Raw genomic sequence first — 14,923 nt, 5'->3', positions numbered from 1 at the left:
GGCATAAAGAACCCTGAATGTTTACCCACCCGAGATTTGAACTCAAGACAACACGGGCAGAAACAGGCACTTTAACCATTTCACCACAGGAACCTAGATGCTTTTGAAATGGTTTCGGATGACTGTAATAACCCCTTGTCTCTTGTGCCTCTGCAGTGTTTGGCAGGCCAGAAGTCCATATTCTGCTTAATAAAGTCAATACCAACCTGAGGCCAGTTCTTATAAGAGCCTGCCTAAATAGCTCAGTCGGTAGAGCGTACAGCTCTGGACGATAACCTCGTCCAAAAGATTGTGGGTTCGATTCCCACCTCTGCCAAAAACTCAGCTCCAGAGCAGGCTTGGTCCGCTGTGCCCGAAGGTATGCCGGAATGTACATCTTCTTCAGGCCAGGGTTTCCCCATCTAGCACCTTTCCCTTACCTTTGCATCAACTTGGGTATTTTTTCCCCATACAGATCCCTTTTTGGGGTATGCCTAGCATCTTTGCATTTACAAATGTGAAATATTGGTTAATCAATAAAGAAGCCCGTAAAAAGCTCCTTTCCCTGAAATGCTTCCATGGGACTCGCACGCTGGGCCCTTTGGGGAAAGAAACCAGGTGATTTGCTGCATGCGACATAGAACAGCCATGTGGGGGAGCTGGTTTTGCCGTCTCCAAAGTAGCAGTTGCTCTTGAATGCAGCCTGAACAAAATGCCACCGGTGTGCTACATGTAATAAAGGGTTCTTCTGTACAGGCATAAAGAACCCTGAATGTTCACCCACCCGAGATTTGAACTCAAGACAACACGGGCAGAAACAGGCACTTTAACCATTTCACCACAGGAACCTAGATGCTTTTGAAATGGTTTCGGATGACTGTAATAACCCCTTGTCTCTTGTGCCTCTGCAGTGTTTGGTAGGCCAGAAGTCCATATTCTGCTTAATAAAGTCAATACCAACCTGAGGCCAGTTCTTATAAGAGCCTGCCTAAATAGCTCAGTCGGTAGAGCGCACAGCTCTATACGATAACCTGGTCCAAAAGATTGTGGGTTCGATTCCCACCTCTGCCAAAAACTCAGCTCCAGGGCAGGTTTGGTCCGCTGTGCCCGAAGCTATGCCGGAATGTACATCTTCTTCAGGCCAGGGTTTCCCCATCTAGCACCTTTCCCTTAGCTTTGCATCAACTTGGGTATTTTTTCCCCATACAGATCCCTTTTTGGGGTATGCCTAGCATTTTTGCTTTAACAAATGTGAAATATTGGTTACTCAATAAAGTAGCCCATAAAAGGCACCTTTCCCTGAAATGCTTCCATGGGACTCGCATGCTGGGCCCTTAGGGGAAAGAAACCAGGTGATTTGCTGCATGCGACATAGAACAGCCTTGTGGGGGAGCTGGTTTTGCTGTCTCCAAAGTAGCAGTTGCTCTTGAATGCAGCCTGAACAAAATGCCACCGGTGTGCTACATGTAATAAAGGGTTCTGTACAGGCATAAAGAACCCTGAATGGTCACCCACCCGGGATTTGAAATCAAGACACCACGGGCAGAAACAGGCACTTTAACCATTTCACCACAGGAACCTGGATGCTTTTGAAATGGTTTCGGATGACTGTAATAACCCATTGTCTCTTGTGCCTCTGCAGTGTCTGGCAGGCCAGAAGTCCATATTCTGCTTAATAAAGTCAATACCAACCTGAGGCCAGTTCTTATAAGAGCCTGCCTAAATAGCTCAGTCAGTAGAGTGCACAGCTCTGGACGATAACCTGGTCCAAAAGATTGTGGGTTCGATTCCCACCTCTGCCAAAAACTCAGCTCCAGAGCAGGCTTGGTCCGCTGTGCCCGAAGGTATGCCGGAATGTACATCTTCTTCAGGCCAGGGTTTCCCCATCTAGCACCTTTCCCTTACCTTTGCATCAACTTGGGTATTTTTTCCCCATACAGATCCCTTTTTGGGATCTGTAAAAAAGTAGAGTGCACAGCTCTGGACGATAACCTGGTCCAAAAGATTGTGGGTTCGATTCCCACCTCTGCCAAAAACTCAGCTCCAGAGCAGGCTTGGTCCGCTGTGCCCGAAGGTATGCCGGAATGTACATCTTCTTCAGGCCAGGGTTTCCCCATCTAGCACCTTTCCCTTACCTTTGCATCAACTTGGGTATTTTTTCCCCATACAGATCCCTTTTTGGGGTATGCCTAGCATCTTTGCATTTACAAATGTGAAATATTGGTTAATCAATAAAGAAGCCCGTAAAAAGCTCCTTTCCCTGAAATGCTTCCATGGGACTCGCACACTGGGCCCTTTGGGGAAAGAAACCAGGTGATTTGCTGCATGCGACATAGAACAGCCATGTGGGGGAGCTGGTTTGCCGTCTCCAAAGTAGCAGTTGCTCTTGAATGCAGCCTGAACAAAATGCCACCGGTGTGCTACATGTAATAAAGGGTTCTGTACAGGCATAAAGAACCCTGAATGTTCACCCACCCGGGATTTGAACTCAAGACAACACGGGCAGAAACAGGCACTTTAACCATTTCACCACAGGAACCTAGATGCTTTTGAAATGGTTTCGGATGACTGTAATAACCCATTGTCTCTTGTGCCTCTGCAGTGTTTGGCAGGCCAGAAGTCCATATTCTGCTTAATAAAGTCAATACCAACCTGAGGCCAGTTCTTATAAGAGCCTGCCTAAATAGCTCAGTCGGTAGAGCGCACAGCTCTGGACGATAACCTGGTCCAAAAGATTGTGGGTTTGATTCCCACCTCTGCCAAAAACTCAGCTCCAGAGCAGGCTTGGTCTGCTGTGCCCTAACCAACCCAAAAGAGTGATGGAAGGGCAAGTGCCAGAAGTCCATCACCCGCCTTCTATTTGGCTGACCCATTTCCCAACTGGGGGTCTCCTTTTAAGCTATGCCGGAATGTACATCTTCTTCAGGCCAGGGTGTCCCCATCTAGCACCTTGTCCTTACCTTTGCATCAACTTGGGTATTTTTTCCCCATACAGATCCCTTTTTGGGGTATGCCTAGCATCTTTGCTTTAACAAATGTGAAATATTGGTTACTCAATAAAGTAGCCCGTAAAAAGCACCTTTCCCTGAAATGCTTCCATGGGACTCGCACGCTGGGCCCTTTGGGGAAAGAAACCAGGTGATTTGCTGCATGCGACTTAGAACAGTCATGTGGATGAGCTGGTTTTGCCGTCTCCAAAGTAGTAGTTGCTCTTGAATGCAGCCTGAACAAAATGCCACCGGTGTGCTACATGTAATAAAGGGTTCTGTACAGGCATAAAGAACCCTGAATGGTCACCCACCCGGGATTTGAACTCAAGACACCACGGGCAGAAACAGGCACTTTAACCATTTCACCACAGGAACCTAGATGCTTTTGAAATGGTTTCGGATGACTGTAATAAAACATAGTCTCTTGTGCCTCTGCAGTGTCTGGCAGGCCAGAAGTCCATATTCTGCTTAATAAAGTCAATACCAACCTGAGGCCAGTTCTTATATGAGCCTGCCTAAATAGCTCAGTTGGTAGAGCACACAGCTCTGGATGATAACCTGGTCCAAAAGATTGTGGGTTCAATTCCCACCTCTGCCAAAAACTCAGCTCCAGAGCAGGCTTGGTCCGCTGTGCCCTAAGGTATGCCGGAATGTATATCTTCTTCAGGCCAGGTTTTCCCCATCTAGCACCTTTCCCTTACCTTTGCATCAACTTGGGTATTTTTTCCCCATACAGATCCCTTTTTGGGGTATGCCTAGCATTTTTGCTTTAACAAATGTGAAATATTTGGAATTGGTTCCGGATGACTGTAATAACCCATTGTCTCTTGTGCCTCTGCAGTGTCTGGCGGGCCAGAAGTCTATATTCTGCTTAATAAAGTCAATACCAACCTGAGGCCAGTTCTTATAAGAGCCTGCCTAAATAGCTCAGTCGGTAGAGTGCACAGCTCTGGACGATAACCTGGTCCAAAAGATTGTGGGTTCGATTCCCACCTCTGCCAAAAACTCAGCTCCAGAGCAGGCTTGGTCTGCTGTGCCCTAACCAACCCAAAAGAGTGATGGAAGGGCAAGTGCCAGAAGTCCATCACCCGCCTTCTATTTGGCTGACCCTTTTCCCAACTGGGGGTCTCCTTCTAAGCTATGCCGGAATGTACATCTTCTTCAGGCCAGGGTGTCCCCATCTAGCACCTTCCCCTTACCTTTGCATCAACTTGGGTATTTTTTCCCCATACAGATCCCTTTTTGGGGTATGCCTAGCATCTTTGCTTTAACAAATGTGAAATATTGGTTACTCAATAAAGTAGCCCCTAAAAAGCACCTTTCCCTGAAATGCTTCCATGGGACTCGCACGCTGGGCCCTTTGGGGAAAGAAACCAGGTGATTTGCTGCATGCGACTTAGAACAGTCATGTGGATGAGCTGGTTTTGCCGTCTCCAAAGTAGCAGTTGCTCTTGAATGCAGCCTGAACAAAATGCCACCGGTGTGCTACATGTAATAAAGGGTTCTGTACAGGCATAAAGAACCCTAAATGGTCACCCACCCGGGATTTGAACTCAAGACACCACGGGCAGAAACAGGCACTTTAACCATTTCACCACAGAAACCTAGATGCTTTTGAAATGGTTTCGGATGACTGTAATAAAACATAGTCTCTTGTGCCTCTGCAGTGTCTGGCAGGCCAGAAGTCCATATTCTGCTTAATAAAGTCAATACCAACCTGAGGCCAGTTCTTATAAGAGCCTGCCTAAATAGCTCAGTCGGTAGAGCGCACAGCTCTGGACGATAACCTGGTCCAAAAGATTGTGGGTTCGATTCCTACCTCTGCCAAAAACTCATCTCTAGAGCAGGCTTGGTCCGCTGTGCCCGAAGCTATGCCAGAATGTACATCTTCTTCAGGCCAGGGTTTCCCCATCTAGCACCTTTCCATTACCTTTGCATCAACTTGGGTATTTTTTCCCCATACAGATCCCTTTTTGGGGTATGCCTAGCATTTTTGCTTTAACAAATGTGAAATATTGGTTACTAATTAAAGTAGCCTATAAAAAGCACCTTTCCCTGAAATGCTTCCATGGGACTCGCACGCTGCGCCCTTTGGGGAAAGAAACCAGGTGATTTGCTGCATGCGACATAGAACAGCCATGTGGGGGAGCTGGTTTTGCCGTCTCCAAAGTAGCAGTTGCTCTTGAATGCAGCCTGAACAAAATGCCACCGGTGTGCTACATGTAATAAAGGGTTCTGTACAGGCATAAAGAACCCTGAATGGTCACCCACCCGGGATTTGAACTCAAGACACCACGGGCAGAAACAGGCACTTTAACCATTTCACCACAGGAACCTAGATGCTTTTGAAATGGTTTCGGATGACTGTAATAACCCATTGTCTCTTGTGCCTCTGCAGTGTTTGGCAGGCCAGAAGTCCATCTTCTGCTTAATAAAGTCAATACCAACCTGAGGCCAGTTCTTATAAGAGCCTGCCTAAATAGCTCAGTCGGTAGAGTGCACAGCTCTGGACAATAACCTGGTCCAAAAGATTGTGGGTTCGATTCCCACCTCTGCCAAAAACTCAGCTCCAGAGCAGGCTTCGTCCGCTGTGCCCAAAGCTATGCCGGAATGTACATCTTCTTCAGGCCAGGGTGTCCCCATCTAGCACCTTGCCCTTACCTTTGCATCAACTTGGGTATTTTTTCCCCATACAGATCCCTTTTTGGGGTATGCCTAGCATTTTTGCTTTAACAAATGTGAAATATTTGGAATTGGTTCCGGATGACTGTAATAACCCATTGTCTCTTGTGCCTCTGCAGTGTCTGGCAGGCCAGAAGTCTATATTCTGCTTAATAAAGTCAATACCAACCTGAGGCCAGTTCTTATAAGAGCCTGCCTAAATAGCTGAGTCAGTAGAGTGCACAGCTCTGGACAATAACCTGGTCCAAAAGATTGTGGGTTCGATTCCCACCTCTGCCAAAAACTCAGCTCCAGAGCAGGCTTGGTCCGCTGTGCCCGAAGGTATGCCGGAATGTACATCTTCTTCAGGCCAGGGTTTCCCCATCTAGCACCTTTCCCTTACCTTTGCATCAACTTTGGTATTTTTTCCCCCATACAGATCCCTTTTTGGGGTATGCCTAGCATCTTTGCATTTACAAATGTGAAATATTGGTTAATCAATAAAGAAGCCCGTAAAAAGCTCCTTTCCCTGAAATGCTTCCATGGGACTCGCACGCTGGGCCCTTTGGGGAAAGAAACCAGGTGATTTGCTGCATGCGACATAGAACAGCCATGTGGGGGAGCTGGTTTGCCGTCTCCAAAGTAGCAGTTGCTCTTGAATGCAGCCTGAACAAAATGCCACCGGTGTGCTACATGTAATAAAGGGTTCTGTACAGGCATAAAGAACCCTGAATGTTCACCCACCCGGGATTTGAACTCAAGACAACACGGGCAGAAACAGGCACTTTAACCATTTCACCACAGGAACCTAGATGCTTTTGAAATGGTTTCGGATGACTGTAATAACCCATTGTCTCTTGTGCCTCTGCAGTGTTTGGCAGGCCAGAAGTCCATATTCTGCTTAATAAAGTCAATACCAACCTGAGGCCAGTTCTTATAAGAGCCTGCCTAAATAGCTCAGTCGGTAGAGCGCACAGCTCTGGACAATAACCTGGTCCAAAAGATTGTGGGTTCGATTCCCACCTCTGCCAAAAACTCAGCTCCAGAGCCGGCTTGGTCCGCTGTGCCCGAAGTTATGCCAGAATGTAAATCTTCTTCAGGCCAGGGTTTCCCCATCTAGCACCTTACCTTTGCATCAACTTGGGTATTTTTTCCCCATACAGATCCCTTTTTGGGGTATGCCTAGCATCTTTGCTTTAACAAATGTGAAATATTGGTTACTCAATAAAGTAGCCCGTAAAAAGCACCTTTCACTGAAATGCTTCCATGGGACTCGTACGCTGGGCCCTTTGGGGAAAGAAACCAGGTGATTTGCTGCATGCGACATAGAACAGCCATGTGGGGGAGCTGGTTTTGACGTCTCCAAAGTAGCAGTTGCTCTTGAATGCAGCCTGAACAAAATGCCACCGGTGTGCTACATGTAATAAAGGGTTCTGTACAGGCATAAAGAACCCTGAATGGTCACCCACCCGGGATTTGAACTCAAGACACCACGGGCAGAAACAGGCACTTTAACCATTTCACCACAGGAACCTAGATGCTTTTGAAATGGTTTCGGATGACTGTAATAAACCCATTGTCTCTTGTGCTTCTGCAGTGTCTGCTTAATAAAGTCAATACCAACCTGAGGCCAGTTCTTATAAGAGCCTGCCTAAATAGCTCAGTCGGTAGAGCGCACAGCTCTGGACGATAACCTGGTCCAAAAGATTGTGGGTTCGATTCCCACCTCTGCCAAAAACTCAGCTCCAGAGCAGGCTTGGTCCGCTGTGCCCGAAGCTATGCCAGAATGTACATCTTCTTCAGGCCAGGGTTTCCCCATCTAGCACCTTACCTTTGCATCAACTTGGGTATTTTTTCCCCATACAGATCCCTTTTTGGGGTATGCCTAGCATCTTTGCTTTAACAAATGTGAAATATTGGTTACTAATTAAAGTAACCTGTAAAAAGCACCTTTCCCTGAAATGCTTCCATGGGACTCGCACGCTGGGCCCTTTGGGGAAAGAAACCAGGTGATTTGCTGCATGCGACATAGAACAGCCATGTGGGGGAGCTGGTTTTGCCGTCTCCAAAGTAGCAGTTGCTCTTGAATGCAGCCTGAACAAAATGCCACCGGTGTGCTACATGTAATAAAGAGTTCTTCTGTACAGGCATAAAGAACCCTGAATGTTCACCCACCCGAGATTTGAACTCAAGACAACACGGGCAGAAACAGGCACTTTAACCATTTCACCACAGGAACCTAGATGCTTTTGAAATGGTTTCGGATGACTGTAATAACCCCTTGTCTCTTGTGCCTCTGCAGTGTTTGGCAGGCCAGAAGTCCATATTCTGCTTAATAAAGTCAATACCAACCTGAGGCCAGTTCTTATAAGAGCCTGCCTAAATAGCTCAGTCGGTAGAGCGCACAGCTCTGGACGATAACCTGGTCCAAAAGATTGTGGGTTCGATTCCCACCTCTGCCAAAAACTCAGCTCCAGAGCAGGCTTGGTCCGCTGTGCCCGAAGCTATGCCAGAATGTACATCTTCTTCAGGCCAGGGTTTCCCCATCTAGCACCTTACCTTTGCATCAACTTGGGTATTTTTTCCCCATACAGATCCCTTTTTGGGGTATGCCTAGCATCTTTGCTTTAACAAATGTGAAATATTGGTTACTAATTAAAGTAACCTGTAAAAAGCACCTTTCCCTGAAATGCTTCCATGGGACTCGCACGCTGGGCCCTTTGGGGAAAGAAACCAGGTGATTTGCTGCATGCGACATAGAACAGCCATGTGGGGGAGCTGGTTTTGCCGTCTCCAAAGTAGCAGTTGCTCTTGAATGCAGCCTGAACAAAATGCCACCGGTGTGCTACATGTAATAAAGAGTTCTTCTGTACAGGCATAAAGAACCCTGAATGTTCACCCACCCGAGATTTGAACTCAAGACAACACGGGCAGAAACAGGCACTTTAACCATTTCACCACAGGAACCTAGATGCTTTTGAAATGGTTTTGGATGACTGTAATAACCCCTTGTCTCTTGTGCCTCTGCAGTGTTTGGCAGGCCAGAAGTCCATATTCTGCTTAATAAAGTCAATACCAACCTGAGGCCAGTTCTTATAAGAGCCTGCCTAAATAGCTCAGTCGGTAGAGCGCACAGCTCTGGACGATAACCTGGTCCAAAAGATTGTGGGTTCGATTCCCACCTCTGCCAAAAACTCAGCTCCAGAGCAGGCTTGGTCCGCTGTGCCCGAAGCTATGCCAGAATGTACATCTTCTTCAGGCCAGGGTTTCCCCATCTAGCACCTTACCTTTGCATCAACTTGGGTATTTTTTCCCCATACAGATCCCTTTTTGGGGTATGCCTAGCATCTTTGCTTTAACAAATGTGAAATATTGGTTACTAATTAAAGTAACCTGTAAAAAGCACCTTTCCCTGAAATGCTTCCATGGGACTCGCACGCTGGGCCCTTTGGGGAAAGAAACCAGGTGATTTGCTGCATGCGACATAGAACAGCCATGTGGGGGAGCTGGTTTTGCCGTCTCCAAAGTAGCAGTTGCTCTTGAATGCAGCCTGAACAAAATGCCACCGGTGTGCTACATGTAATAAAGGGTTCTTCTGTACAGGCATAAAGAACCCTGAATGTTCACCCACCCGGGATTTGAACTCAAGACAACACGGGCAGAAACAGGCACTTTAACCATTTCACCACAGGAACCTAGATGCTTTTGAAATGGTTTCGGATGACTGTAATAACCCCTTGTCTCTTGTGCCTCTGCAGTGTTTGGCAGGCCAGAAGTCCATATTCTGCTTAATAAAGTCAATACCAACCTGAGGCCAGTTCTTATAAGAGCCTGCCTAAATAGCTCAGTCGGTAGAGCGCACAGCTCTGGACGATAACCTGGTCCAAAAGATTGTGGGTTCGATTCCCACCTCTGCCAAAAACTCAGCTCCAGAGCAGGCTTGGTCCGCTGTGCCCGAAGCTATGCCAGAATGTACATCTTCTTCAGGCCAGGGTTTCCCCATCTAGCACCTTACCTTTGCATCAACTTGGGTATTTTTTCCCCATACAGATCCCTTTTTGGGGTATGCCTAGCATCTTTGCTTTAACAAATGTGAAATATTGGTTACTAATTAAAGTAGCCTGTAAAAAGCACCTTTCCCTGAAATGCTTCCATGGGACTCGCACGCTGGGCCCTTTGGGGAAAGAAACCAGGTGATTTGCTGCATGCGACATAGAACAGCCATGTGGGGGAGCTGGTTTTGCCGTCTCCAAAGTAGCAGTTGCTCTTGAATGCAGCCTGAACAAAATGCCACCGGTGTGCTACATGTAATAAAGGGTTCTTCTGTACAGGCATAAAGAACCCTGAATGTTCACCCACCCGAGATTTGAACTCAAGACAACACGGGCAGAAACAGGCACTTTAACCATTTCACCACAGGAACCTAGATGCTTTTGAAATGGTTTCGGATGACTGTAATAACCCCTTGTCTCTTGTGCCTCTGCAGTGTTTGGCAGGCCAGAAGTCCATTTTCTGCTTAATAAAGTCAATACCAACCTGAGGCCAGTTCTTATAAGAGCCTGCCTAAATAGCTCAGTCGGTAGAGCGCACAGCTCTGTACGATAACCTGGTCCAAAAGATTGTGGGTTCGATTCCCACCTCTGCCAAAAACTCAGCTCCAGGGCAGGTTTGGTCCGCTGTGCCCGAAGCTATGCCGGAATGTACATCTTCTTCAGGCCAGGGTTTCCCCATCTAGTACCTTTCCCTTAGCTTTGAATCAACTTGGGTATTTTTTCCCCATACAGATCCCTTTTTGGGGTATGCCTAGCATTTTTGCTTTAACAAATGTGAAATATTGGTTACTCAATAAAGTAGCCCGTAAAAGGCACCTTTCCCTGAAATGCTTCCATGGGACTCGCACGCTGGGCCCTTAGGGGAAAGAAACCAGGTGATTTGCTGCATGCGACATAGAACAGCCTTGTGGGGGAGCTGGTTTTGCTGTCTCCAAAGTAGCAGTTGCTCTTGAATGCAGCCTGAACAAAATGCCACCGGTGTGCTACATGTAATAAAGGGTTCTTCTGTACAGGCATAAAGAACCCTGAATGGTCACCCACCCGGGATTTGAAATCAAGACACCACGGGCAGAAACAGGCACTTTAACCATTTCACCACAGGAACCTGGATGCTTTTGAAATGGTTTCGGATGACTGTAATAACCCATTGTCTCTTGTGCCTCTGCAGTGTCTGGCAGGCCAGAAGTCCATATTCTGCTTAATAAAGTCAATAAAGTCAAAAAAGAGCCTGCCTAAATAGCTCAGTCAGTAGAGTGCACAGCTCTGGACGATAACCTGGTCCAAAAGATTGTGGGTTCGATTCCCACCTCTGCCAAAAACTCAGCTCCAGAGCAGGCTTGGTCCGCTGTGCCCGAAGGTATGCCGGAATGTACATCTTCTTCAGGCCAGGGTTTCCCCATCTAGCACCTTTCCCTTACCTTTGCATCAACTTGGGTATTTTTTCCCCATACAGATCCCTTTTTGGGGTATGCCTAGCATCTTTGCATTTACAAATGTGAAATATTGGTTAATCAATAAAGAAGCCCGTAAAAAGCTCCTTTCCCTGAAATGCTTCCATGGGACTCGCACGTGGGCCCTTTGGGGAAAGAAACCAGGTGATTTGCTGCATGCGACATAGAACAGCCATGTGGGGGAGCTGGTTTGCCGTCTCCAAAGTAGCAGTTGCTCTTGAATGCAGCCTGAACAAAATGCCACCGGTGTGCTACATGTAATAAAGGGTTCTGTACAGGCATAAAGAACCCTGAATGTTCACCCACCCGGGATTTGAACTCAAGACAACACGGGCAGAAACAGGCACTTTAACCATTTCACCACAGGAACCTAGATGCTTTTGAAATGGTTTCGGATGACTGTAATAACCCATTGTCTCTTGTGCCTCTGCAGTGTTTGGCAGGCCAGAAGTCCATATTCTGCTTAATAAAGTCAATACCAACCTGAGGCCAGTTCTTATAAGAGCCTGCCTAAATAGCTCAGTCGGTAGAGCGCACAGCTCTGGACGATAACCTGGTCCAAAAGATTGTGGGTTTGATTCCCACCTCTGCCAAAAACTCAGCTCCAGAGCAGGCTTGGTCTGCTGTGCCCTAACCAACCCAAAAGAGTGATGGAAGGGCAAGTGCCAGAAGTCCATCACCCGCCTTCTATTTGGCTGACCCTTTTCCCAACTGGGGGTCTCCTTTTAAGCTATGCCGGAATGTACATCTTCTTCAGGCCAGGGTGTCCCCATCTAGCACCTTGTCCTTACCTTTTCATCAACTTGGGTATTTTTTCCCCATACAGATCCCTTTTTGGGGTATGCCTAGCATCTTTGCTTTAACAAATGTGAAATATTGGTTACTCAATAAAGTAGCCCGTAAAAAGCACCTTTCCCTGAAATGCTTCCATGGGACTCGCACGCTGGGCCCTTTGGGGAAAGAAACCAGGTGATTTGCTGCATGCGACTTAGAACAGTCATGTGGATGAGCTGGTTTTGCCGTCTCCAAAGTAGCAGTTGCTCTTGAATGCAGCCTGAACAAAATGCCACCGGTGTGCTACATGTAATAAAGGGTTCTGTACAGGCATAAAGAACCCTGAATGGTCACCCACCCGGGATTTGAACTCAAGACACCACGGGCAGAAACAGGCACTTTAACCATTTCACCACAGGAACCTAGATGCTTTTGAAATGGTTTCGGATGACTGTAATAAAACATAGTCTCTTGTGCCTCTGCAGTGTCTGGCAGGCCAGAAGTCCATATTCTGCTTAATAAAGTCAATACCAACCTGAGGCCAGTTCTTATATGAGCCTGCCTAAATAGCTCAGTTGGTAGAGCACACAGCTCTGGATGATAACCTGGTCCAAAAGATTGTGGGTTCAATTCCCACCTCTGCCAAAAACTCAGCTCCAGAGCAGGCTTGGTCCGCTGTGCCCTAAGTTATGCCGGAATGTATATCTTCTTCAGGCCAGGTTTTCCCCATCTAGCACCTTTCCCTTACCTTTGCATCAACTTGGGTATTTTTTCCCCATACAGATCCCTTTTGGGGTATGCCTAGCATTTTTGCTTTAACAAATGTGAAATATTGGTTACTCAATAAAGTAGCCCGTAAAAAGCACCTTTCCCTGAAATGCTTCCATGGGACTCGCACGCTGGGCCCTTTGGGTAAAGAAACCAGGTGATTTGCTGCATGCGACTTAGAACAGTCATGTGGATGAGCTGGTTTTGCCGTCTCCAAAGTAGCAGTTGCTCTTGAATGCAGCCTGAACAAAATGCCACCGGTGTGCTACATGTAATAAAGGGTTCTGTACAGGCATAAAGAACCCTGAATGGTCACCCACCCGGGATTTGAACTCAAGACACCACGGGCAGAAACAGGCACTTTAACCATTTCACCACAGGAACCTAGATGCTTTTGAAATGGTTTCGGATGACTGTAATAAAACATAGTCTCTTGTGCCTCTGCAGTGTCTGGTAGGCCAGAAGTCCATATTCTGCTTAATAAAGTCAATACCAACCTGAGGCCAGTTCTTATATGAGCCTGCCTAAATAGCTCAGTTGGTAGAGCACACAGCTCTGGATGATAACCTGGTCCAAAAGATTGTGGGTTCAATTCCCACCTCTGCCAAAAACTCAGCTCCAGAGCAGGCTTGGTCCGCTGTGCCCTAAGGTATGTCGGAATGTATATCTTCTTCAGGCCAGGTTTTCCCCATCTAGCACCTTTCCCTTACCTTTGCATCAACTTGGGTATTTTTTCCCCATACAGATCCCTTTTTGGGGTATGCCTAGCATTTTTGCTTTAACAAATGTGAAATATTGGTTACTCAATAAAGTAGCCCGTAAAAAGCACCTTTCCCTGAAATGCTTCCATGGGACTCGCACGCTGGGCCCTTTGGGGAAAGAAACCAGGTGATTTGCTGCATGCGACATAGAACAGCCATGTGGGGGAGCTGGTTTTGCCTTCTCCAAAGTAGCAGTTGCTCTTGAATGCAGCCTGAACAAAATGCCACCGGTGTGCTACATGTAATAAAGGGTTCTGTACAGGCATAAAGAACCCTGAATGGTCACCCACCCTGGATTTGAACTCAAGACAACACGGGCAGAAACAGGTACTTTAACCATTTCACCACAGGAACCTAGATGCTTTTGAAATGGTTTCGGATGACTGTAATAACCCATTGTCTCTTGTGCCTCTGCAGTGTTTGGCAGGCCAGAAGTCCATCTTCTGCTTAATAAAGTCAATACCAACCTGAGGCCAGTTCTTATAAGAGCCTGCCTAAATAGCTCAGTCGGTAGAGCGCACAGCTCTGGACGATAACCTGGTCCAAAAGATTGTGGGTTCGATTCCCACCTCTGCCAAAAAGTCAGCTCTAGAGCAGGCTTGGTCCGCTGTGCCCGAAGCTATGCCAGAATGTACATCTTCTTCAGTCCAGGGTTTCCACTTCTAGCACCTTTGCATCAACTTGGGTATTTTTTCCCCATACAGATCCCTTTTTGGGGTATGCCAAGCATTTTTGCTTTAACAAATGTGAAATATTGGTTACTCATTAAAGTAGCCCGTAAAAAGCACCTTTCCCTGAAATGCTTCCATGGGACTCGTACACTGGGCCCTTTGGGGAAAGAAACCAGGTGATTTGCTGCATGCGACATAGAACAGCCATGTGGGGGAGATGGTTTTGACGTCTCCAAAGTAGCAGTTGCTCTTGAATGCAGCCTGAACAAAATGCCACCGGTGTGCTACATGTAATAAAGGGTTCTGTACAGGCATAAAGAACCCTGAATGGTCACCCACCCGGGATTTGAACTCAAGACACCACGGGCAGAAACAGGCACTTTAACCATTTCACCACAGGAACCTAGATGCTTTTGAAATGGTTTCAGATGACTGTAATAAACCCATTGTCTCTTGTGCTTCTGCAGTGTCTGGCAGGCCAGAAGTCCATATTCTGCTTAATAAAGTCAATACCAACCTGAGGCCAGTTCTTATAAGAGCCTGCCTAAATAGCTCAGTCGGTAGAGCGCACAGCTCTGGACGATAACCTGGTCCAAAAGATTGTGGGTTCGATTCCCACCTCTGCCAAAAACTCAGCTCCAGAGCAGGTTTGGTCTGCTGTGCCTGAAGCTATGCCGGAATGTACATCTTCTTCAGGAAAGGGTTTCCCCATCTAGCACCTTTCCCTTACCTTTGCATCAACTTGGGTATTTTTTCCCCATACAGATCCCTTTTTGGGGTATGCCTAGCATTTTTGCTTTAACAAATGTGAAATAT

This window comes from Xenopus laevis, chromosome 3L, assembly GCF_017654675.1.
Source record: "Xenopus laevis strain J_2021 chromosome 3L, Xenopus_laevis_v10.1, whole genome shotgun sequence".
Lineage (NCBI taxonomy): Eukaryota > Metazoa > Chordata > Amphibia > Anura > Pipidae > Xenopus > Xenopus laevis.
The sequence above is the reverse complement of the archived record's forward strand: the minus strand, read 5'-3'. Positions refer to the sequence as shown.